This window comes from Liolophura sinensis, chromosome 11 (assembly GCF_032854445.1).
Source record: "Liolophura sinensis isolate JHLJ2023 chromosome 11, CUHK_Ljap_v2, whole genome shotgun sequence".
NCBI lineage: Eukaryota > Metazoa > Mollusca > Polyplacophora > Chitonida > Chitonidae > Liolophura > Liolophura sinensis.
The window spans coordinates 2,810,186-2,834,819 of record NC_088305.1 but is presented as its reverse complement, the minus strand read 5'-3'; the positions used below and the strand labels follow the sequence as shown (position 1 = coordinate 2,834,819).

Genomic DNA, 24,634 nt, shown 5'->3' with positions numbered 1-24,634 from the left:
TAGCCAGATAGTGTGATAGACGTATACGACATAGACAGTATATCCAGAGCAGCGATGATAGTGTGATAGACGTATACGACATAGAGATTATAACCAGAGCAGCGATGATAGTCTGATAGCTGGCAAATGGTCACACGTAACCGGTGGATAGCCAACCATTAGTATGCAATGTTCCCCTTTAAGGGACTACAATGCTGATGTAGGACAGTCTAATGAATCAGTTGGGCAGCAACAGGACATAAAAACGGTGGAGTACGAGTAGAATAAAGGGCAGGTCATTCAACTCTGACCCGAATAAGCTCAGAATAAGAAGCTCCTGTATTTAAAAGGTGGCGAAGCCAGTTTATGCCACGGATACAACTCTAAGTTTTGCATGACAAACAAGAATTCGAGTCAGTTTGCTGTACGCCGGATCACGCGCGTCACGTCGTCACCTATCCAGAAAAATTTGCACGCAATATAGCTGGAGAAAACGGATATATATGCAAACGGACAAAGGGACGGACAGGCAAAATCGTGATACCATAAAACCGACATGCCCCACGCCCAACGTGTGACAAGAAATCGCGATGTAAATAATATATACGTGTAAAGCATTCAATTAAAGTATAGTACATACATCACAGAGTGTAAAACCAGTCGACCCTCGACTGTGTGATAGCTGGCAAATGGTCACAAGTAAGCGGTGAAATATGGCCTTTTGTCAATTTACCTCGTTCAGGGCTTTATTCTACCTGTTCATGTAAATGCATATATAGTAGCAATTTACACGCTCTCTAGCACCATGGCTCAAGCACAGTTAGGTAAGAAAAAATGCAGTGATCTTAATTGCAAATTATTAGACGTCGCTGGTCTAGAATTACTCAAGATACCGTGTTGTCATCACATTTAACATACAATCACACTGTGTCAATCAAGGCCAACGGGGCCAAAGAACATTAAAGCAACTGAAGTCCTGTGATCGTCTCCACATCGATGTGGCCAGTACGGTACATCCAGAACAATCCTTAATTCTTTTCTTATTAATACGACAAGGAAAAAACCCTCACATTTCCAGGCGATTCATTGAGACCAAGCATTGACACTCAGTTCCTGCCAATAATGACCCCACATACGCTGGCAGAAGCCTCGAATGTCTCCGTAAAATAAATCAAGTCATCCAGACCTTTTGAGCACACGTGCCATGTTATTTTCCCGAGACGCTGTCAACCTTTTCCTATGCTTAAAGCTGTCAGCTTTAAATCTAGCTCGTTTTAAGCACCTTCCCTTGCCTTAACGTGATAAGGAGATTCGACAAAGCAACCGTCCTGTCATACCATAGATACATCTATGTATGTCGAAACGACGTCTTAAAGCGAGAGTTGCATGTTATCAGAAGAAAGAGAGCCCTGTCTCTTCGACGAAAAGTGGGTTTTCGCATTACACGAACTGCATTCCAGTACGGGGTATAGGCCGTGCTTTGTGCTTCGATTGTGACTTGTGTCTTTGGAATGGCGTTGGAATGGATGTGTAGAAACGATAGAGTAATTCTTGTGGTAATTTGCGAACAACGCTAAACTCCGACAAGGCTAAGGAAAATAATAACAAAACCTTTCTTTCATATTTATGTTTTCCGCGCTTACCTCGCCTTCCGTTTCTGGGGCCGATTACAGAGAGGCAAAATCTAAAATGATTCCAAAAAAATTGGCCTCAGTGAAAGCCGGCTTTATGGAGTCGGCCTATGTTTCATTTTTGACAAACCAGCCGGTTTCTTTCGAGCTTTGAGTTACACGGCCATTAATTACAGCAAACAATGTCATGCTTAAATTTAGGTTATATAATTAGCAGCTGCTTGGGAAGCTTTTTTACGCGAGGTTATTTAGAAACTCAAACAAGGAATGTTTTTCGGATGATTAGCTGTGTAATGGATGTTCCTCTATCACCATGTATAGCACTCCGCACTCTGCAGCCGTTGGAACTCAACTCTCTGTCGGGGGAAAATAAAATAGAGTACAAACCTTTCCAGTACAATTTTACTAGAATGTCTTTCGCCATTTTCTGGACAGAAATCTCTATGCAGTCGGTGAAGTGTGTTTAAATATGGTTTCACCAGCTCATTGTCAGCTCATCTATGCGTGGAGACAGACATTCGTATTCCAACCGTCACCCGATAAGCACGTTCTAGTTCAATAATCGCAAAGTCAATTCCCATAACGGTGCATTACACAAACCACCAATGAAGAAAGTATATAAAGTACGAAAATAGGACGGAATCATGCAAAGAGAAACAACAGTTTTCAATGGTGTTAGAAAGATATAAGGCATGTTCTAGGCTGGAATATCAGTTGATAACAAAATATACATCTCAGTTGCGCTTTGACTGCAACTGTTCATATACTAATCACGGCCATTTAATCCAATTACAATGCCAGTATATATTACATTGAACTCATTTAAAAAATGCAGTCAGGTTCCTAACCTGATCAACGTTCTATAGGTAAAAACATCTCATAAATCAATAAAAGAATAGTGTATGTATCTTGATATCCGTGTATTACTGGAGATCCTACATCGCAGTCCTATTTATGTGTACTGTAAAGAATTCATGGGCCTTTACTGATTCATGTGCAAGAAGCTGTAGTATCATTATGCTCAAACAAGACGCAGTCTCACTTCAGTGGCTCTAACACAAAATGATATTGTATTAGCTTCTCTCAGGACCACTGGTGACGGAACCAGATTCAACACGATTTAATATTTTTGCGACTTTAATAATGCGCCCTTGGGCTTAACGCAGTGGTTCTCCGGAATCGCCCTTTTGGGGCTTATTTCATGTCCAAAAAAAAAAAGAAATTGGACAAATATGGGAAGAGAAGCTCGACCGGCCTAATCCTGGATGCACGACAAATTGCTTTCGTCGAGAAATTATATGGAATATGGCAGTAATAACTCGTGGCTTAAGTAGCTTACAAGCCGCATGGGGTATTACACGGCGTGCTTGATGATTGGTCCTATCCTGAATTTGAACCGGTCTGGTCCATGATGGATACACGCCAACATAAAGCTTTTTCGAATTACTGTACACGGCAAGGGTATATGAGACTATCGCAGTATATATGATTGCTCCAAATTTTTTAAAGCTAATTTGAATTCAGATGTGGATTTTGTTGATCCGTTCACGTCAATGGGAGGGAATAAAAGAAATCAGGTGACATCGTGATCAACATGGTCTAAGCCGGGATAAATCCCTAAACAAATTGCCATACCGTAAAAATCCCGTGATCGATACAGTCCACATTCTGAAATATAGTGAAATTCGGAACTATTTCGATGGCATGAGGATTTGGGTGGGGTAATTTTCAGACGTCCAAATGTTTGACGGCATCAAGTGCAACTCTTAACAAGTACTCCCCGACACGAACCTTTCCGTTTACATAACGTTTCAAACTTCCGAGCAGTTGACACCTTGCTGCAGACAAAAGGCCTTTAACCGATGAACCTGTGTGGATGAATAACTCTACTTCCGTTTGCTGGCTTAAACTGTGGTTTGACGTCAGGAAACACGAGAGTTTCCATGTTCGATTCGCGACATCCCCATTCCGTGACGTTCGACTTGACGAAATAACCATTCCGTGATGTTCGACTGGACGACATCCCCATTCCATGAGGTTGCTTTTGTTGTAGAGAGGCATCACTACATACTGCTGTATTTGTGAATTTTATATACTGTTTCAAATGTAGTTGATATTCCAGTTCGTGATGGTGTATCTTGAAAATATCATTGTGTAGAAGTGAATGAATATGAAATGCAGTTAAACATCTGACAATGTGTACTCGGCAAAAAAAAACAACAACAAAAAAGCAAGAGTAATGTGGCATTTAGGTTAATCTGGTATGGTGTTCGTTTCGAAATTTGCATTCAAACTTCTCACTCAGTTTCCTTAAATTTGGCTGATTAAATGACGACAGGGTTTCTTTCATCAGTGTTATTAACAACCTGTTAATCTTAATTAAAGACAATGAATATGAAAATTGGCTAATTTATATGCAATATTCGCTATTATTTTGATGATATAACTGGTGACAGTTATGTAAGATACGCCATAACAAAACAGTATAGCTAATGGCACATTTCCAACCCTACAGCCGTTTTCTTACAGAAATACTGCATCTGAGGCCAGTGAGCAACCAAGCGTAATAAACGCAGAAAGGTCAACTGGTTCATTAAAATAAGCCCTTGAAACAGTTCCTGTGCCAGACCATACCTTGTGCCTCTCTCCCATAACTGAACAGTTGACTGCTTCTTTTTGCATGATTCCCTCCTAACTTCGTTCTTCATACACTTGCTTAGTTCTTTGGTGTTTTTTTTCATTAAACGTCGTTTGGCAATTTACCATGCGATTATTGACGCCTGGTATATGAATGAGAGAATGACCATGTACCGGTTTACAGGAATAGTCAACAGACATCAACCTTCAGGAGATACTAAATAATGCACTGACAGGGATGTCACCAGATGGCGATAGCATGTCCATGTACAGTCATAGATAAGACACGTGGTTATTACAAAGTAGTGGATGTATGCGACAGCCTTGACAACACGACAGCCTATCCTTATACTCTGCATGGATGAAGCCTTAGCCCCAACACTGCATGTACTTGAGCTGCTAGTTACCTCTGACACGTGACAGAGGTACTTCAACATTTTATCTCTTTGCTCTGAAAATTCAGGGACTAACAAAAACATGGAATGTGATGCTTGAAATATTTACATGAACACGAGTTGTGGGCTAAGTAATGGATTTTGTCGCAAAACATTTCAGAACTTTATGACATTAACGGAATCTGCCGACTGCTTCATCCACTACATTATAGATAGATGATTATGATTGAAATAAATGTTACATTGTTTTAAAAGTCAGTGGTCATAATTCACTTATGACACTTGTCTTTGCAGGCTTAAAATCTTCGATGTTTGGAATAGTAATTTGTAACTAGCCATTTCATTATGATGATGCATGATTATGTGTATAAATGATAGTTCTATAAGTGTATTTGTCAATTTTCCTTAGAAGTGAATGGGATATTAAACGGCTACAGAATGGCTTCTGATTGGCTCGTGTAAGCTATACGCCTGTCCATTTCATGCCTTGTGTTAGCTGAATTTTCAGCCAATCAGCGTCCCTTTAAAATTCCACTACATTACATTTACCCTTCCATTACCTTTATTCCTGCCTTTAATAAAACGATCGAGTCGTATCTGTAATACAGCGATGCCACACGCTCCATACTTCATCACCAGCAGTTTTAATTTGACATGCGCCTCACTGGGGTCTACTGTTCTATAAGTGATAATGGACAATTCATGAATTGCATAAGCCACTTTGTGATTAAATAATTTGATAATATGACTAGCATCTGGTATATTAGCGGACTATGGTTCATACCACGAACAATTATTATAAAGCTTGGTCGGTTTTGATATTTAGAAGAGTCATAAAATATAGCCTGTCAAATTTTATTTGCTGTGCTTACTTGAAATTATCTGTCTTTTAATCTGACTTTTTTTTTAGTGTTTCCTTTGTTCGCTTACTATACAGTTTGTGATTTTATCATATTTTGTTATTCGATATTCCAGAAATATTGCTAAGATGGAGTGAAACGATAATCTTTTATTTATATACACACCACACAAATAAAACTTTGCAATAACTCTTCACGTACCTATTTTTATGCAAATATATATATATATATATATATATATATATATGTATTAAAGTTTTTTGTTATTGTGTTGACAAACTGTTACTTTCTGAATACATGAAAAATTAAAAAAAAAAACAAAAATCAAAATCATAAATAATCACATGGGCACATACAGTACACTGGTTGCTATAACACTTGACGGAAAATCAATCTATTCTTGTGTTGATGTATAACAATTTGAATGCGCTGGGAGCTGTGCACTTAACATACACTGACGCTGGCAAAAAGCACAAGCATAAATTCCTCATAACTGTAGAGTTGAAATGGCTTTTTATAAGAGCCCATAAAAGAAATTGCATTAACTCACATGTACATGAGACTATGTGGTTCGTACTTAGGGTGATACGCTTCGAGATGGATAGTGGGACAGGATAATTGTAACGAGGGCGCGGATCGAAAGCACGCAGCGATTGCAGAAAGAGTTCTTTACTTTCCCTTGAGATAAGCTTTTAATACAACTATTCCCTTCCCCGTAAGCCCGCACTGGCAATGACTCATTAGATCATCGTAGTTTTGAATGTAACAGACTAATGCATAACAAGTAAACCAGAGCAGCTATGACAGCGTTGCAGTAATAAATGGTTTCCTCATAACAGGTGAAATCCGGCTTCTTGAAAATTTGCTTTTTTTTCTAACTGTTCGAGTAAATTCTTAAATGGCAGGCAATGACAAGACCCCTAGTGCCAGGGCTTAAGTAGAAATAGGTAGAATGAAGTGATGCTAATTGCAACATAGATGCATTAGACGTCACTGGTCTAGAATTTTAACCTAGCTGAAAGTTGTGCCTATAAGGCAAAGTAACGAGGATGCCTGGATCTGGAATATTTTCAGCCGCTAAAGTACCACACAAAACAATCTACCACAGATAAAATATAAATTAGAAGGGTGGCTACTGGTATATTACAATGCAATAGTATCATAGATAGTAAAACCAGAGCAGCGATAACAGTGTGATAGCTGGCAAATGGTCAAAGACTTACAGCAAACAGAGTAAAACCCGAGCAGCAAGGGGTGTGTGATAGCGACAAAGCCTTCTGAAACTTCTGTGTGCAGGTCTTTTTATTAACAAAAATACGTCTCTAAACATTCCACTGACAATCCAGAACTCGAGTGACGAGCTTCGAAACAGTTAATGCATGGGAATCTGTAATGTAATGCTGTTCGCTTTGGGTCATTTGCAAATTGAAGCATTTCAAAATTGAATCGTTGAGAATAATATTAATTTCAATAGCAACATTGTACTAAAAACCGCTATCAGAAGAGCAAATTTTGAGTAGAAATATGCAGTTTTATTTCCAAGGGGACTTTCAATTTAAAAACATTAGAAAAGTGTGGACTATTTAGGGTTTAGGAATTTGATATACAATTCTCTAGGGGGTGTCGCCAACTTTAAACAGCCGGAAGCCTGTTCAAATACTTGCGGTGGCTGGGAGGGGACCTTCGCTGTGATACATGACGATGGGCTTAGGGATAAAAAGGTAAGTGCAAATGTACTCACTCTTTAAATCTGGACTCCTAGGAAGCTTACGGTAACACTCTTCGCGCTCTACTTCGGACGGACGGGGAAACGCCGAAAAGTTCATCTTGATTGATCAGGTTACTGTCGGCAAGTATGGCATAGACTCACAGGAGAGCATAACCGAACAGGCAACTGGCGACTACGGCATCTCTCATCCCTCTGTGCTACTGAGCCTGCATTGGCCAGGTGGGTCCAGAGATTCTGACTACCACAGGAGACCGATCGGCTTAGCGCTAGGCTATGACGTTCTCAAGAGCAGTTCCGCGCAAGTCCATTTGACACTAAAGCACAGCAATCAGCATTAAGGCAGTTTCTAGTGTCCAAGGAGACATTCAATGTACATGGAAATATGTTAAAAAACGTCAGGATTTACCAACGAACACATACAAGGTAGTCCTGTTTTAGCTTTGCTGGGTCCCTGCTATTCTAACGGCATTTGTTCGCACCATATTCTAAACGCCAACGGATGACAAAAATACTCTACAGCCCGCACACCATAGTGACATTTATAAGGATTAATCTGATCTTTTGTTTAAAAAGATGATTATCAACAATTCAGCAGTTCAGCAGAAATTCCATCGGTAACTCCCGTTCACCACCCTCTAACCACCGGACTAGCAAGCATATTCAGCCACGCCACGTGTATTTGCGCGTATTTTGAAATCCAGCGCTAAGTATTGAAGAGCATCAACAGAGAGTCTTGAAGGATGCTTTGAGACAGATGATTCTGACGATATTCGGAACAGTCTTGACTTGTGAATCTTCACAACGATCTCTGAAAGGAGAATTTAAGCCGATATATCAGGTGACATCAGAGGGTTTGATCTTTGTGATGCATATTCGGCCATCAGGTTCGTCAACGATTAAACGCTGTCTGTAGCTCTGTGTGCTATACTACATCGCACCAGTAGCTTAGCCATTTCATCTTTAATCCAATTACAGTGTCATATGATCCAGTTGTTGGCTTTACCCGAGGGATACTTTTCATAACGCCGTTGGTCTTTTCTCTTTTCCAATTCAGTAAAACTATAACAACTTCGTAAAAGACTGTATTAAAACTGAGGGCACCTCATAAATCGAATCCGTTTGTTGTGGCCTCGCTGTGACGCGTCCTGGTTAGCTGCTAATAAAGAATGACCAAATAATGCCGTTTGACTTTCTTTAAGGAGACACCTTTACGCTCCAGGGTGTTGCAGTCATCGATCGCTGTGTTGTCTCTCCTCGGGAAGACAGCGTGTGATCCTGGCAATACGGGGAATAAGGTGGTTTGCAAACTAGTGCCCTCGCCCTTGCACGCCGGAAGAATAGTATTCCGGAGCTGGTTAGAATGACTCGTTTAATTGATAAATACTGAGGTCGATGCGTTGTTCGGGGCGTGGCGTGGCTAATGGTATTGTTGTAACCAATCACCTGGCGGGTATGAGGTATGAGGTATCTCTCCTGTCTTCACGCAGACGCGCATGACTACAAATGGCGACCAATAGCTGGCAGCTTTTGTCACCACAAGCTTCTATTGATCTTGATCCAAGGAAGGCAAATTTGGACTTTAACTAAGTGTGTAGAAGAATTGATTTCTTTCCTAGGGTATCGTTGGGTCACTATTGACGATGTTTTTAGAACAAGTGGATAAATATTTAGTTCTGTTTGCTGGTTTTTATGAGGATACGGTCGTGAGATGCGCTAAATGAGCTTTTGGTCTAAACCTACGAGAAATGCCGGCCAGTTCATCGCTCGCAGACTTCGCAGTAATCTGACAGCCGAGGTAAATGTAATGAGAAAACAGAGCCATGGATTCCCAAAAAACTGCCAACAGGCGCCAAGAAAATGTCAAAGTACCCAGAAAAATAGAAGAAGTTGCGTGAAAACTTTTTATTGCCTTGATGAATAGCTCTTATAAATAACTTTTTATCCTTTCCAATCGTCTCAAACGGGAATGAAAATGACGTTGAAACATTTATGCAATGAGAGTTGAGAATATACGGTCACATCTGCTGAATAACAAAGTTATGACGATGAGTTCAAACTAAAATACGCAGTTACAATAAATGGGATTGATAAAATGGTAATATGATTTACTGTTTACGTCGATTGATCAGTTTATTGCCAGAAGAGCGACACGTGACTCAGTGGTAAAATGAGTCCTAACCCCGAGGCAGGCAAAATTGGGCTTTAATCCCGGCCTTGAACAGGGAATAGTGCACTCTTAAAACTGAAGTTTTCCATTTGCCACTTTAAAGGTCACGAGAAGTGACTGCACTTACAAGAGTTATCTGACCACTCTTATAAAGTGTTAATGTTTGAACACTCTCCAAAGTGTTCACATTCCAACTCCAAAAAGAGTTGGTTAAACAACATCTAAAACCAACACTTAAAACAGAATTGAAAAAATTTAACACTTTTAATTGAGTTGGAATATATCTGAACAGTACTGAAATATTAACACTCAATAAAAACTGGTCAGATGTAACTCTTATAAGTGGAGTCACTCCTCGTGATCTGTTCAGTGTTAAATGCGAAACTTAAAGTTTAAGACAGTGTCATTAATTACAAAAAAGTCAATAGGTTATCCGAACATCGAAGAATTGGAGACTTTGGGTCTCTGAGGAATCTGGGGACGTGTGCAAGGTTCAGAATTGTGTGAAATATTGCAGGAAAATGATCATCTAAGATTACAGCTGATTTTCATCAACGTCGGGAAGGTCACTACATAATGAAAGCATGGTACGTTTAACAGGTAATTTATTTATAATTATCTGAAATTCTGCTGGAAATATCTGCGGTCAATCTTTTCATCCTATCCAGATAAGGAGAGCCTTATGTACAGGTAATTCATTTATAAGCTCATTAAGTATTAACTGTTCTCCGCTGACAGTGGCTGAGACAGGGACTGTAATACAGCTAAGTATTAGCCGTCATATTTGTTCTACGCTGATAGTTGTTGAGACAGGGACTGTAATACAGCTAAGTATTTGCCGTCATATTTGTTCTCCGCTGACAGTGGCTGAGACAGGGACTGTAATACAGCTAAGTATTAGCCGTCATATTTGTTCTCCGCTGACAGTTGCTGAGACAGGGACTGTAATACAGCTAAGTATTAGCCGTCATATTTGTTCTCCGCTGACAGTTGCTGAGACAGGGACTGTAATACAGCTAAGTATTAGCCGTCATATTTGTTCTCCGCTGACAGTTGCTGAGACATGGACTGTAATACAGCTAAGTATTAGCCGTCATATTTGTTCTCCGCTGACAGTTGCTGAGACATGGACTGTAATACAGCTAAGTATTAGCCGTCATATTTGTTCTACGCTGATAGTTGCTGAGACAGGGACTGTAATACAGCTAAGTATTAGCCGTCATATTTGTTCTCTGCTGACTGCCAGGGACTGTAATGCGGTTGCTACATTCATGATCCATACACACGCTTTATAACGAAGTTCTCCCGAGCACAACCTTTACAAAGATTACTGAACAAATTTTCCGTCAGAACTTAACAAGAAGTTAACATGCTCCTATCTTGAAACTACCTGTGCGGTCTTAAACTTGCCTTTACTCGCTGTAAGGTCTTGAACTCGCCTTAACTCGCTGCACGGTCTTGAAACTGCTTTTACACATAACTGTCTTGAAACAGCCTCAAATCAGTACTATCTTGAAAGTGCCTTACGCTCTTTACGGTCATGAATCTGCCTTAACGCTCTCAAATTTATTTATGGTACAACAGGGGGTTTGGAACTCCGTTAATCACACCATTTAAGGCACAATGGTACTACCTGAGTCAAACTGACAGGAGGCCGTACTTCACTGGTTATAACGTACTGCACAATCTTGAAACTACCTTAACGCGTGATGTTCTCGATACACCTTTAACGAAGTACAGTGTGGAAACTTCCTTTTGGCACTACAGTTTTGAAAATTCATTGTAAAGCATTCTGAAAATACTACGTCTTCATACAAAGGGTTGTAGTGAGTTTCAAAAATGAACATTATATGTTTACAATAAAGATGCTTGAACGTGACTTTGTTTTAATTTTGGCCAATCATATTGCTTCAGTTGTCCAACCTGATGAACGATCGCCCAAGTCGACTGTTTGATGTTTTGGCTACTTTGACCAACGATAGTTCTGAAATATGAAATATTTAAATACATTTCCATTTGGCTTTAACACACTGAACCCAACCGTTGCTAAGGCAGCTTTATTAGTTTAATTGGGCCGCTTAAGTATTCACCTGCTCATATAAGTGAGATGTAGAGAGGCCGAATTACACACGCGAACCATTTGCCGCTTTAATTAAAAAGTGTATGGAAGGCAGTTCAAAGTGCTATTTGTTTTACTGTACGACCATGTTGACCGTTCTATAAATAATGAAAACAATATATCGTTGCTAATTTTGTACCCAACATAATCAACAGCATCGGAAAACTCCATCTTTAAATCAAGCTAAGAATAATAAAGGATCACGTACAACAGTGTTCATTAAAGCTGATACGAGTCTCTTTTTAACAGACTTCGTTGGTCTTATATACCCGTGGCTACTTGTTATTGGTGCCACAGTTTATACGGGCTATCTATGCTTTTCTGGACGGTTTGTTTTAGCAATGTGTATTCATTGGCGTGTTAATATAAGTCCACATCTGATCATTGAGAAATAATGGCATGTTAGTATCTGGGAAAATCTTTTCTGGGTAGGGAAGTGCGACTGTACCAGGGAGAGAGGCTGGTCAGTGTCTGGGTACACACAAGATGACTAGTATTAGCCCAGAGGCGGTAATCTCCAGTACCACTTTTATAACAACCGCGCCGCATAATCCCGATTCCTGTGAGAGTAATTACGTCGCATAACGCAATTCTGCCTAACCTCGCATGCCTAATCTCGTGCCTTGAGGACATCACGACCAAACGGAACGTAGCAAAGAATTTCAATGACTTCCCCCAAGGGTTGTTGTCATCCGTAATTATAACAGAAAGATAAAAATGGCCCGAAGGAGCCAGCAGTTTTACGGCCGTCTCTGACAGTCGAAAGAGGTGTGTCCACTTCACTAAGTCCCCTAACAACTGGTTTATTACACACTGATCCGCTAAAGATGACAGTGCTCAGTCTGCTGGGTCAACCAATCAAATCCTTGTCCGAGCATTGCTGCCGATATATTGATCTCGGAAAGATTCAATGGTAAAGTCGCAGACTGACAATATTTTACTCTTATCGTTAGCATATAGATATTGATTTTGTCTGAGAATGCATCTTCTTCATTGTTTGCACTGTTGTTGAAAATTGAGACGGACGAATATCAGATGATTATCTGAATATGGCTGGACAACTTGTAGGCTTTTGGAAATTAAGAATTCTTCGTTGTACCGCTATTCCTTAACGGTGACCTAATATCTGACTAAAGAAGTATATAAATTATTATTCTGGGGCATTTCTTTCTTTGATTTTCTTTGCGGATATGAGACCTACGCCCTGTACGAGAGTATTGTTGAGTGAGATTTACATGTTATCAGTTAGAATCGTGTTCTCGAGTTAGTCTTGACAATTTTGAAAGAAATTCACGTTGAGAAGTGTGATTTTTTTTTTATAATTTCATGGACTGCATTCCTGTATTCCACTTAAATCCTATGGGACAGGTTAAAGGCGGAAGAAAATATGACCAACCTCGTTGAAAGACACCTGTCTTCGTCAACTAGTTGATAAATCTCCTGATACATAAACACTTTAGCCGAACCAGCTTTTATTGGACTCGAACCCGTGGCGTCCAGTGGTCAAGTGCTCTTCGTTTGAAGCGAGATTGGCGTTTGAGATAACTGAGCAAGGCAAAGGATGAGACTTAGATATATAACCTGGAATCCGTTGGAAAAGTCAAAGAACTGTGTTGGTATTTTCAGTATTTTAACGACACCTAGAGTAACGCACAGGAAAATAGAAAATTTTCTGGTAAATTCGTTCTAGTTTTAAACGTGACACTTATTTCTACCAGGATAATTTAAGTGAGTGAGTGAGTGCTTGGGGTTTAACGTTCTACTTAAAATTTTTTCAGTCATATGACGACGAAGGAGTCCTTAGGGTGCATGTAATGTGCCTCCTTGTTGCAGGACGGAATTCCACCGCTCTTTTATCTCGTGCTGCTTCTCTGCGACCACTTACCGAAGGCAAGTAAGCGGCACCTCCCGAACCAATATACAGATACGGGTCAACCAGTCATTACACTATTCCCTTCAAGCTGAACAACAGGCGTGGGAGTTACAACTTCCTCTTTTAGGGTCTTATGTGTGATTCGATCCGGGATTGACCCTGGATCTACCGCTCCGGAAGGATAATTTAAAACGTATGTATGTGACATATGGGTTATAAATCCAGTTAGATCTACCAACATACGAAGGTTGCCTAATTTACGATCTGCGAATCAAAAAGATTCAAATTCCCTTAGTGCAACACACGAATATAAAATTGAAGTATGATAAACTATGGTAGGGCGTGAAGGAATAACCTGAACTTTCTATAGCGAGGACGACTTAGTGCACAGATGGCTGCAGCGCTGTACAGAATCATAAGGCCACGTTAGCCCCCCAGCAAGAATAACAGCAATTCTTGTACTTCGTCGCTGTTATTATTTTTACCGTAGCCCAGAAGTCATTACCACACTGAATCCACACGAGTATCCTAAAAACCAATCTGGACAGCTTATGAAACACAACCCGATTTTTAATCTAATCGTGTTTGGAAAACCCAGTGCGCCTAAACCTGTGAAGCGTCGACAATCTTATCAGCAAATAATTACAATTTGTTGACGTTTTTGACGTATCCAAAGCCTGTTTAGCTCGGACAGATCGAACCTTGTAAAAGCTTTTAAACAAACTGCTTTGGGATTTGGACACATTTACTTCTTCTGTCAAGTGATCAAAATTCATCAAAATTCGACGAACTCAGATAGTTTACGTGCGTGTAGCTGCCGACTAAGCGAATGTGGCATCATGACATACATGTGTCTATAAATCGATTTATAGTAATACTGAAAGCAAAGTTTTTTCACACATTAAATAATATGGTGGATATACATAATTCTTTTGGCAAAAGGGCAACCGATTCAATAAGTTACAGTGTGTTTTATTTCATTCGGCTGCAAATTTACTTCACACTACCAGTTATTCCTTTCTCTTCTTTTCCTACCTACTTTCCTGGTAACATTTTCTCGCATGATTTATTTCCACTATACTGTTGTATTACAAATTCCCTTTGTAAATACATTTTGCAAGGAGATAGATACATAAGTTGTAGAACCTACCGCCCATTTTTTATCAACTGTCACCAAACAAAAGGTCACACAAACTATGTGACAGCGCTTCATGGGGCCAGACTCTTACATTGAGGCTCCATACTAATGCTATGTATGGTGGTAAATTCCAAATAAAAAGCAAATATGTAAGCCAAGGAAATAACGGATAAAGGAAACGGGGGTGTTACTGGTAAAATATTGGGAAGCTAATGACGATCATTTCCTCGTGTATAGAATTAATCGTCATGTTGGTGGAAGAGGAGTGGTGTTCGGCGACGGCTTGAATAGCCTCACGAGCGCCAACGATCGCTTATTGACACAAAAACACCTGGTACACTGGCCGCATGAGAATCTAACAATTCTCAGTCCATGGTTGGGATTTATTTAGTTACTTATTTGATTGATGCTTTATGCCGTACTCAGGAATATTTCACTTATACGACGGTGGCCAGCATTTTGGTGAGAGAAAAAAACGGAGAAAACCCAAGGAAAACCCACGACCACCCGCAGCTTGCTGGGAGACATTCTCACCTACAACAGGAGAGAATCGGGCTCAAACCTCGCCGTTTGACGCACGGGCTGGGACTTGCGCACGTTAACACTGAGCCGCATCCGGTTTCACAGATAAGATCAAGGAAGTCTGTTGGATTTGAAATAAAGCTATACGACCATAAGGCATATCTGTTATCACATTAAGCTCGGTACATTTATATGGGATGAGTGACTAGTGTTATCAAGGATAGAATTATTACATTATTTATCACTGGCTTTGCATTGATTTATTGAAATTAATCATAAGAGATAAAATGGAAAAAAGAAATCCAATTAAATTAAAATAACTAGAGACAGCGCTACCCATGAGGTACGATAAGCCGTTGTTGAGTGCAATAATTCTACAGGCTTCATAAGTTAGAGATATTTCGATTATCACTTTTCATTTTTTTTAATACATTAAGTTTTACGCTCTTCAAATAAGATCAGAAATAAATGTGGTATTTCATCCATTATCTTTGTCAGAAAATATTCATGGGAACCCATGGTTTCAAAATTTTGCTTTTGAGTGTAGAACCCGTTCACGTGGTGAGATAGGTCATTCAGACTTCAAGAGTTTAACAAAATTATCTACTTTTAAACTACATCTACTTTTAAGCATTTAGAATAAAACTGTAACTGAGGCATTTCACCGGTTAAGTGTGACCGTTTGCCAGTTATCACACTCTTCACACTGCTGTAGTTAAATCTGCATTGATGTATTTCACCGGTTACGTGTGACCGTTTGCCAGTTATCACACTCTTCACACTGCTGTAGTTAAATCTGCATTGATGTATTTCACCGATTATGTGTGACCGTTTGCCAGTTATCACACTCTTCACACTGCTGTAGTTAAATCTGCATTGATGTATTTCACCGATTATGTGTGACCGTTTGCCAGTCATCACACTCTTCACACTGCTGTAGTTAAATCTGCATTGATGTATTTCACCGATTATGTGTGACCGTTTGCCAGTTATCACACTCTTCACACTGCTGTAGTTAAATCTGCATTGATGTATTTCACCGGTTACGTGTGACCGTTTGCCAGTTATCACACTCTTCACACTGCTGTAGTTAAATCTGCATTGATTTATTTCACCGATTATGTGTGACCGTTTGCCAGTTATCACACTCTTCACACTGCTGTAGTTAAATCTGCATTGATGTATTTCACCGGTTACGTGTGACCGTTTGCCAGTTATCACACTCTTCACACTGCTGTAGTTAAATCTGCATTGATGTATTTCACCGGTTACGTGTGACCGTTTGCCAGTTATCACACTCTTCACACTGCTGTAGTTAAATTTGCATTGATGTATTTCACCGGTTACGTGTGACCGTTTGTCAGTTATCACACTCTTCACACTGCTGTAGTTAAATCTGCATTGATGTATTTCACCGATTACGTGTGACAGTTTGACAGTTATTACATTCTCCACACTGCTGTGGTTAAATCTGCATTGATGTATTTCACCGATTACGTGTGACAGTTTGACAGTTATTACCCTCTCCACACTGCTCTCGTTAAATCTGCAGTAATGTAGTCTTTTGAATTCACTTGCAGTAAGATTTACCCGAATATTTCTCAGCATATTTGGACATTTAATGCCAACAACTGTATTTTATGAAGACTAGCACATGGTGAAAGGTGTTTAGCTATTTAAACGTTTGTGTAGAATCTTACTGGTATTAAAAACAAGAGCTGTATGTCGAATTTTCAAAACCTTACCTTTAACCTTTTTATCTAGAGCCATCTGTGAATCATTCCACCTCACTGCAAAAGCTTTCTGTCATTTATAAATCACCACACTAGATGTTCTATCTCTGAGTCATTAACGTCCCACAATGTCCTAGAAGCCTCTCGCCAGTGCGGTCAATGCGGAGTTCAAGTCCCACTCATGCTGATTTCCTCTCTGCCAGCAGCCTGCGGATGATCGAGGGTTTCTCTTGGGCTCTGTCCGATTTCTTCCCGCCGTAATGTTGGCCGCCGTCGTATAAGTGAAATACTCTTGAGTACGGAGTAAAACACCAATGGAATAAATAAATAAGTGAATCTTTGTCATTAACATATCTTACGCAGACCAGCTTACGTAAAGTTTTGCCAAAAATAATATACATCCTGAATTTAACCAATATTTTTTCTAAATTAAATCAGTAGAGGTTCTAACTCGAAAAGGTATCATAGTTGGCTAGTTAGAGAGAAGCATAGTTTTCGCCGACGGTTATTTGGTGATTTGTCAACCGCTTTCCTTTAAATATGCATGAACTTTGATATTCGAATTTAAATAAATATGGAATTAAAATAAACTGATATCCTCTCAAAAAGATAATATGAAATGGAAAACTGAAAATGTATTTTATTAAGGAAACAGACCTTCATGAAAAGTAATTTTAATTTTGTGGTCTTTTGGAAAATATTCACAAGCAACATTGTGTTCATCACTTTTTAAAGGTAAACTGCTCTGATATTTGAGCTAGCTGTCAAATTTCCAACGACCAGGATTTTTCGACCTGAAATCGGAAAGTCAAAACGACTCAAGCACCCATATACCATCCGTCGAGTATGGACCCGTTTTCCAAAGAGAGGCCCATTTACAAAACAACTTAAAAGACCAATTCCCAAATGAATATATGTAAGAAATAATATATATGAATATCAAGTAAACCTGTTAGGATGTAAGAGAGAAGCAGTCATCAGTTTTCATTTATACTGACAACACATCTGTTAGGATGTAAGAGAGAAGCAGTCATCAGTTTTCATTTATACTGACAACACAGTCGGTATTCTAAACATGATACCTAAATCAAATTTCAAAGTCCGTGGATTATTAACAGGTCAAGTAAAAATATAAGTGTCTCCGTCGCGCTTTGATTGCTAGTGTTCATAAAGGAGCCATGTTTACGTCACATAAGTATGGATGCTGACAACTCCTTTAGCAGGTTAATACTGTCTAATCTGAGAGGATGCATAAGATTTATAGTTATATTTTGCTTTTAAACACTACATTGGTCTGATAAAATCTACAGAGTTGAGATCTTTCCTTGGCATTGTTCATCTAATACTATGGAACTTGTCGCATGTTACAAATAGCAAGATGTTACTTTCCGTAGGTGTGTTTATCATTTTTTTTAGATTCAAGAAATCATTACGTGTACAAATAGCCTTGCGACAAGTATTTAGTGTGAACGTTTTGTATCGTTCACATATTTTCCATGGTATCTATCGTGAAAGCGATCGTCATCAAATACTTGGTTGTTTTGTACCAACGTCGACCATCGTCTAGTCGCGTTAACCCATCAACGTCAACCCTCGTCTTGTCGCGTCAACCCGCCAAGCCTCATCAGGTTGAGTCAATCAACATCAAAAGCCACCCAATCGCGTCAACCCATCGTCCTCAACAACCACCCAATCACTTCAAACCCACGAACGTCAACAAACACCCAGAGGTGCTAGGGGCGTGTAATTTGCTGCTATTTATGCATTTACATGAACACTTAGAATAAGACCCTTACTGGTAAAACACCAATCAAATAAATAAATGACTGAATGAATAAATAAATAAATAAAACCCTTATTGAGGCAAGCTGACAAGAGACCGTACGTATTTCACCAGTTACGTGTGACCATTTTGCTAGTTATAAGACAGTCGTCGCTGCTCTGTTTTTTCACACTATGCTGTACGTCTGAACTGTATTCCTATATCCACGTTGATGTTGTCTCATTTAACAAGGCTATGGTTGATGTGTTCGAAGGGCCTGTAAGGAACGCTGTTTTGACGGACTCATAACTAAGCCAATTTAAGGGATCACACTAGCATCTATTGCGACACACACGGGTTGGTCCCCTGGCTTGGTTCGCCAGGGCCACAGCAGCCGTATCGACATAGAAGATAGTTTAGCGCCTTGTTCTCGGCTTACTGACGAGCTCAACTCTTGACCAAACAACTTCTCCGTGCCTAGCGCCCGTGTATGAAGTATTGTGTAATACCTTAACCGTATAGTATTTTATTTATTTATTTGATTGGTGTTTTACGCCCTACTCAAGAATATTTCACTTATACGAAGGCGGCCAGAAATATGGTGGGTGGAAACTGGGAATCGCCCGGGGGAAACCCACGGCCATCCGCAGGTTGCTGGCAAACCTTCCCAAGTACAGCCGAAGAAGAAGCCAGCATGAGCTGGACTTGAACTCACAGCGACCGCATTGGTGAGAGGCTTCTAGGTCCCTACGCTGCGCTAGCGCGCTAACCAACTGAGCCACGGAGGCCCCCTAACCGCCTAGTAACAATTGCTCACGCACTCAGCCTTTAGAAACAGGCAGAATGTAAGGACTGTGGGGTTCCAACGATTATATTTCTTTCTTATTCATGGGGACGCGGTTGATTGAAGTTAATAATTGAAAGGGTGAACTGTGAACAGGAACTGTGAGCTATTTCATTATTTATTTTGAACCTGGTCCAAACCGCATTTCTGGTCATACCGAAGACTTCAAAAATGGTATTTGTTGCTGCCTCGCTTGGATCTCAGCTTTGAAAGGTTGGAGCAAGGAAACAATACAGGTTAGCCCAGTATCACCATAATGTGACTGGGTTGGGCGTCATGTCTGGTGTCTTCGAAATGATACTTCAGTGGCGATAGCCCTGCCACGAGAAGACACACTATGTGTACACACATCTAATGACCCTTTGTCGTCATATGACTGAAAAATTGTTACGTACGACGTAAAAAACCCAAACAAATACATACTACATTATTTATTTTAAGGGTTTGTGCAAGGGTTACTTGATTACTCACGGATAAAAACACCAACAACGTTCATTATTTGGCAACGTTTCGTTTCGCTATGAGGGGCCTCCTTAGCCAAGATGTTAGCACGCTACCGCGGCGCAATGACCAAGGAATCTCTCGCCAATGCGGTCCGTGTGAGTTCAAGTCCAGCTCATGCTGGCTTCGCCTCCGGATGTACGCGGGAAAGCCCTCCAGCAACCTGCGGATGGCCGTGGGTATTCTCCGGGCTCTGCCCGGTTTCCTCCCACCATAATGCTGGCTGCCGTGAAAGTGAAATATTCATGAGTAGGGCGTAAACAGCAATCAATTAAATAAATAAATACATCGTTACGATATGAAGTTCACACCCTTATGCAATTCTTATTCGAATAAAACAGATATTCACTTTAAACTGTACCCACTTCACGTTGATTATCAAGATGTTAAGAATATATACGACGATAAATTTAAATTTAAATCACATGGTCGAGTGAATCAAGCGACTCGATTCGGTTCGGTTCGGTAGTGTTCGGTTGGGTATGGTTCGGTTCGGTTTGTTACTGTTCGGTTGGGTATGGTTCGGTTCGGTTCGGTACTGTTTGGTGGGGTATGGTTCGGTTCGGTAGTGTTGGGTTGGGTATAGCTCGGTTCGGTAGTGTTGGGTTGGGTATGGTTCGGTTCGGTACTGTTCGGTTGGGTATGGTTCGGTTTGGTACTCTTTGGTGGGGTATGGTTCGGTTCGGTTCGGTTCGGTTGGATATGGTTGGGTTTGGTACTGTTTGGTTGGGTATGGTTCGGTTCGGTTCGGTTCGGTTCGGTTGGGTATGGTTTGGCACTGTTGGGTTGGGTATAGTTCGGCTCGGTACTGTTCGGTTGGGAATGGTTTGGTACTGTTCGGTTGGGTATAGTTCGGTTCGGTTCGGTTGGGTATGGTTTGGTTCGGTACTGTTCGGTTGGGTATGGTTGTGCTTCGGTTTGGTACTGTTCGGTTGGGTATGATTCGGTTCGGTTTGGTTGGGTATGGTTCGGTTCGGTACTGTTCGGTTGGATATGGTTTGGTTCGGTACTGTTCGGTTGGGTATGGTTTGGTTCGGTACTGTTCGGTTGGGTATGGTTCGGTTCGGTTCGGTTCGGTTGGGTATGGTTGGGTTTGGTACTGTTTGGTTGGGTATGGTTCGGTTCGGTTCGGTTCGGTTGGGTATGGTTTGGCACTGTTCGGTTGGGTATAGTTCGGCTCGGTACTGTTCGGTTGGGTATGGTTTGGTACTGTTCGGTTGGGTATAGTTCGGTTCGGTACTGTTCGGTTGGGTATGGTTTGGTTCGGTACTGTTCGGTTGGGTATGGTTGTGCTTCGGTTTGGTACTGTTCGGTTGGGTATGATTCGGTTCGGTTTGGGTGGGTATGGTTCGGTTCGGTACTGTTCGGTTGGGTATGGTTCGGTTCGGTTTGTTACTGTTCGGTTGGGTATGGTTCGGTTCGGTTCGGTTCGGTTGGGTATGGTTGGGTTTGGTACTGTTTGGTTGGGTATAGTTTAGTTCGGTACTATTCGGTTGGGTATGATTTGGTTCGGTAGTGTTCGGTTGGGTATGGTTCGGTTCGGTACTATTCCGTTGGGTATGGTTTGGTTTGGTATAAGACAATTATATAACGGAAGTTGAAAACAGTTACCTGGATGTAGAAGTTTTCAATCATGTCAGAGAAACACACATTCACATGTGTAATAAGTTAAGCATGAACTCCAGTACGTAGTCCACGACACCATGTTTACATGAAAACATTGATCAGGGCCACATTTGTACCTGACAAAATAGCACGCTCTGAATTTAAGGACGAAAAGTAGTTTGGGTATCTGAGACACGCTTTTATTGTAGCACAGCGGTGATATTAAAACCACACGTACGTCATACTTATAATGCCCCTTTCCACCTAGCTAGATCCAGGGTCAATCCTGGGTCGAGTCACACCTAAGACCTTAAAAGGGGAAGTTGTAACTTCCCCGCTTGGCGTTTAGCACTAAGATGATAGTGCAACGACTGGTTGACCCGTATCAGTATAATGGCTCGGACGAGGCGACTTACTTGCCTTCGGTAAGTCGTCTCTGTGAAGCAGCACTGGATAAAAGAGCGGTGGAAATCCGTCCTCCAACAAGGAGGCACATAACACGTACATGCACTCTAAAGCGTTGGCTTTGTTAGATCAGTTTTAACCCCATTTAATACCAAAGACTGTAGCACGGAGAGTAAAACCAGGGCAGAGACAACATGCCAGTAGGCACATGGTCTCACCCATCTGAGTGTAATCTGCGCTCTTGTCAGTTTATCTCACACATTTACTTATTTATTTTGATTGCTGTTTTAGGCCGTACTCAAGAATACGACGATACGTAGAAAACACAAAACCATCCGCAGGTTGCTGGATGACCTATTCATGTACGGCCGGAGAGGGAGCCAGTATAAGCTGGATTTGAACCCATTGATAAGAGGCTCCTGGATTACACCGTGCTGTCTTGCTAACCCCCTCAGCCACGGAGGCTTCCAGTTTGCCTCCTGCAGGGTTTTATCCTGATTGTGCATGCTAATGCTATAAAGAAACAACTTAGGACAATGGCTTATGCAGAACTAGGTTAAAAACGTACTTTTTAAGCTTTGTTTTCAGTGTCTATTATTTTAGTGTCTTCTCACAGCAACTCATAGCACAGCAGGATGGTTCTCCAGCAAGTACATGTACTTATGCAGAGTTCCATTGGAAGACCAGTATTATTTGCTTGAAGGTGTACGACACGACTAACTCAATATTAAAATCGCGTCTAGCAACTGAATATTTTCCAAATTTATTTACTTATTTAATTAATGTTTTTTATAAGTTCACATTTATCCATAATGTATTTATTTGTGAATATTTTTGTTCTTTAACGCCGTAATTTTTCACTTATTTGGCGGTGGTCAGAATTATGAATGGCAGAAACTCGAGCATTAAACCACTGTCCCTCACCAGGTACCAGGCAAACCCCATGACTTAAGGCCGCCGCTGAACCAGTTACAGTATACAAACTGTAGCCAGCTTTGAGCAAAATAAACCAATCCAGTTCAGAACAATTTTCTCGACCCTTCACAGATTTTCGTCTGTTACAGGTCAAAATCATATTGATTTGAAGACAAGGCCTATTGAATAAATGTCCATGTAAGTCTTCGGTTTCCTACAAATCGATTACCCGGGGGTGAAATCGCCGCGAGAAAATGTCCTGCTCGTGACACAAATTGCCCTTGGTATTCTGCGGAAAGCTGATTTATATTAGGATGCCGTATTAAAGACGGAACCATGGTCAGAAACGAATGTAAATTGGAAATTCAATGGGAAATGAATTAAACGTCCGTCCGCGAGACCTGGAGCCCTTCTTATAGAGATAAAGAATTTACCGCGCTCCGTCTACCCGAATATTACGCTATAGACCACTAAACAGATCGGTCTGTGACATTTAAAAGATTCCTTTTAGTTTCGTTCAAGATGAAGTAGCTATGTCTTAAATACTAGAATCAAGTAAACAGACATCATCCGTTCTTCTAAATCGTCTGGTAAAGTCAAACTGACAGGTGCAATACACAAACTGGACCGACAACCAGCTAATTTCAAGGCGGTCCAGGATGTCGTGGTCTGCAATTCCGTCCCGAGCAGTGACAGCTACAGACAAGCGTCTGTTCCGACGACATTAGGGAACATCCGGTTTGGCATAATGCCAATTTGGTGACAACAAAGGTCGTGTTGCTTCATACGATGTGTCTTGACTTTAAATCTGAGACTGGTCAAGGTTTTCTGCGAAATTGTTTACATTTATTGAAGATAAACTGTAACTCACTTAGTTCATTTCCAATAAACACAAGCTGAAAATTTCAGAACTAGCAAAAAAATGGCTATCCATTTGGTAAAATGTTTATTGAAGGTAGCTTCACTTTTAAACCGTTTACTTTTCCTCCACGAATTCTTGATTTGAAAATTGTTACCTCATGGGTATGCTGTTCATACACACATTGTAAATAGAACATTTTTGAAATTCGATGGGATGTAATTAAGGCGTCAAAACAGACATTTGTACACCAGTCATTTTTCAAAATGGAAAGACACAAGAGATGTTCTAAATAAATGAAATCAGTGTCCAACTTTTATACCATGCTAGTTTATAAGTTGTCGATAATCCAAATATGTATCTCTGTTGCGCCTTGATTGCAGCTGCACAACGGAACGATCTAATTCAGCACAACGAATATGGCCTAAAACTGATGTAGGAAACCCCGCATTGTCATGGGTGTGAAAGATGGCCAGGTGCATCGGTGTCAGAAATATGACAAGTGGGAAAATAAACATTCTTTCCGTCATTGCCAAAGCTATAAAGGTAAAATTGCAGTCTAAACAGAGTGCTGGATTCGAACTTGCCCATTACCTCGTTTGAGAACCACGTGTGGCAATTTTTGAGCACTCTGGCAGCGAATCTCTTTGCATTGTTCCAATGTGGTATGTTAAATACGATAACAGCACAGCATTTTGAGATATTCTAGACCAGTTGCGTCTAGTGTGTAACAAGTAACATCACTGTAAGCAACGGTAATATGGGGCGTGTAATTTGCTACTATTTATGCATTTACATGAATAGCTTCTTTCAGAGGCATTTACATGAATAGTTAGAAAACAATCCTGACAGGTAAATTGATAAGAGGCCGTATTTCATCGGTTGCTCTTCATTTCTTGAATAGTCATTGGGTAGAATGTATATTATCATGAATTCATCAACAAAGTGACCGATACTACT

General features: G+C 40.5%; 2 protein-coding genes across 2 annotated transcripts in view; one reads left to right on the top strand and one right to left on the bottom strand.

Moving 5' to 3' along the window:
* LOC135477763 (calcitonin gene-related peptide type 1 receptor-like) overlaps window positions 1–7,574 on the bottom strand; it is an 84,207-nt gene extending 76,633 nt beyond the window's left edge. Inside the window, exon 1 of the mRNA XM_064757965.1 lies at window positions 7,244–7,574. The gene's annotated coding sequence lies outside the window, so the exon portion shown is untranslated. The remainder of the gene's footprint in view (window positions 1–7,243) is intronic.
* Window positions 1–24,634, top strand: part of LOC135477761 (zinc finger CCCH domain-containing protein 13-like) — a 102,712-nt gene that overhangs the window by 29,027 nt on the left and 49,051 nt on the right. The gene's annotated exons all lie outside the window — the stretch shown is intronic.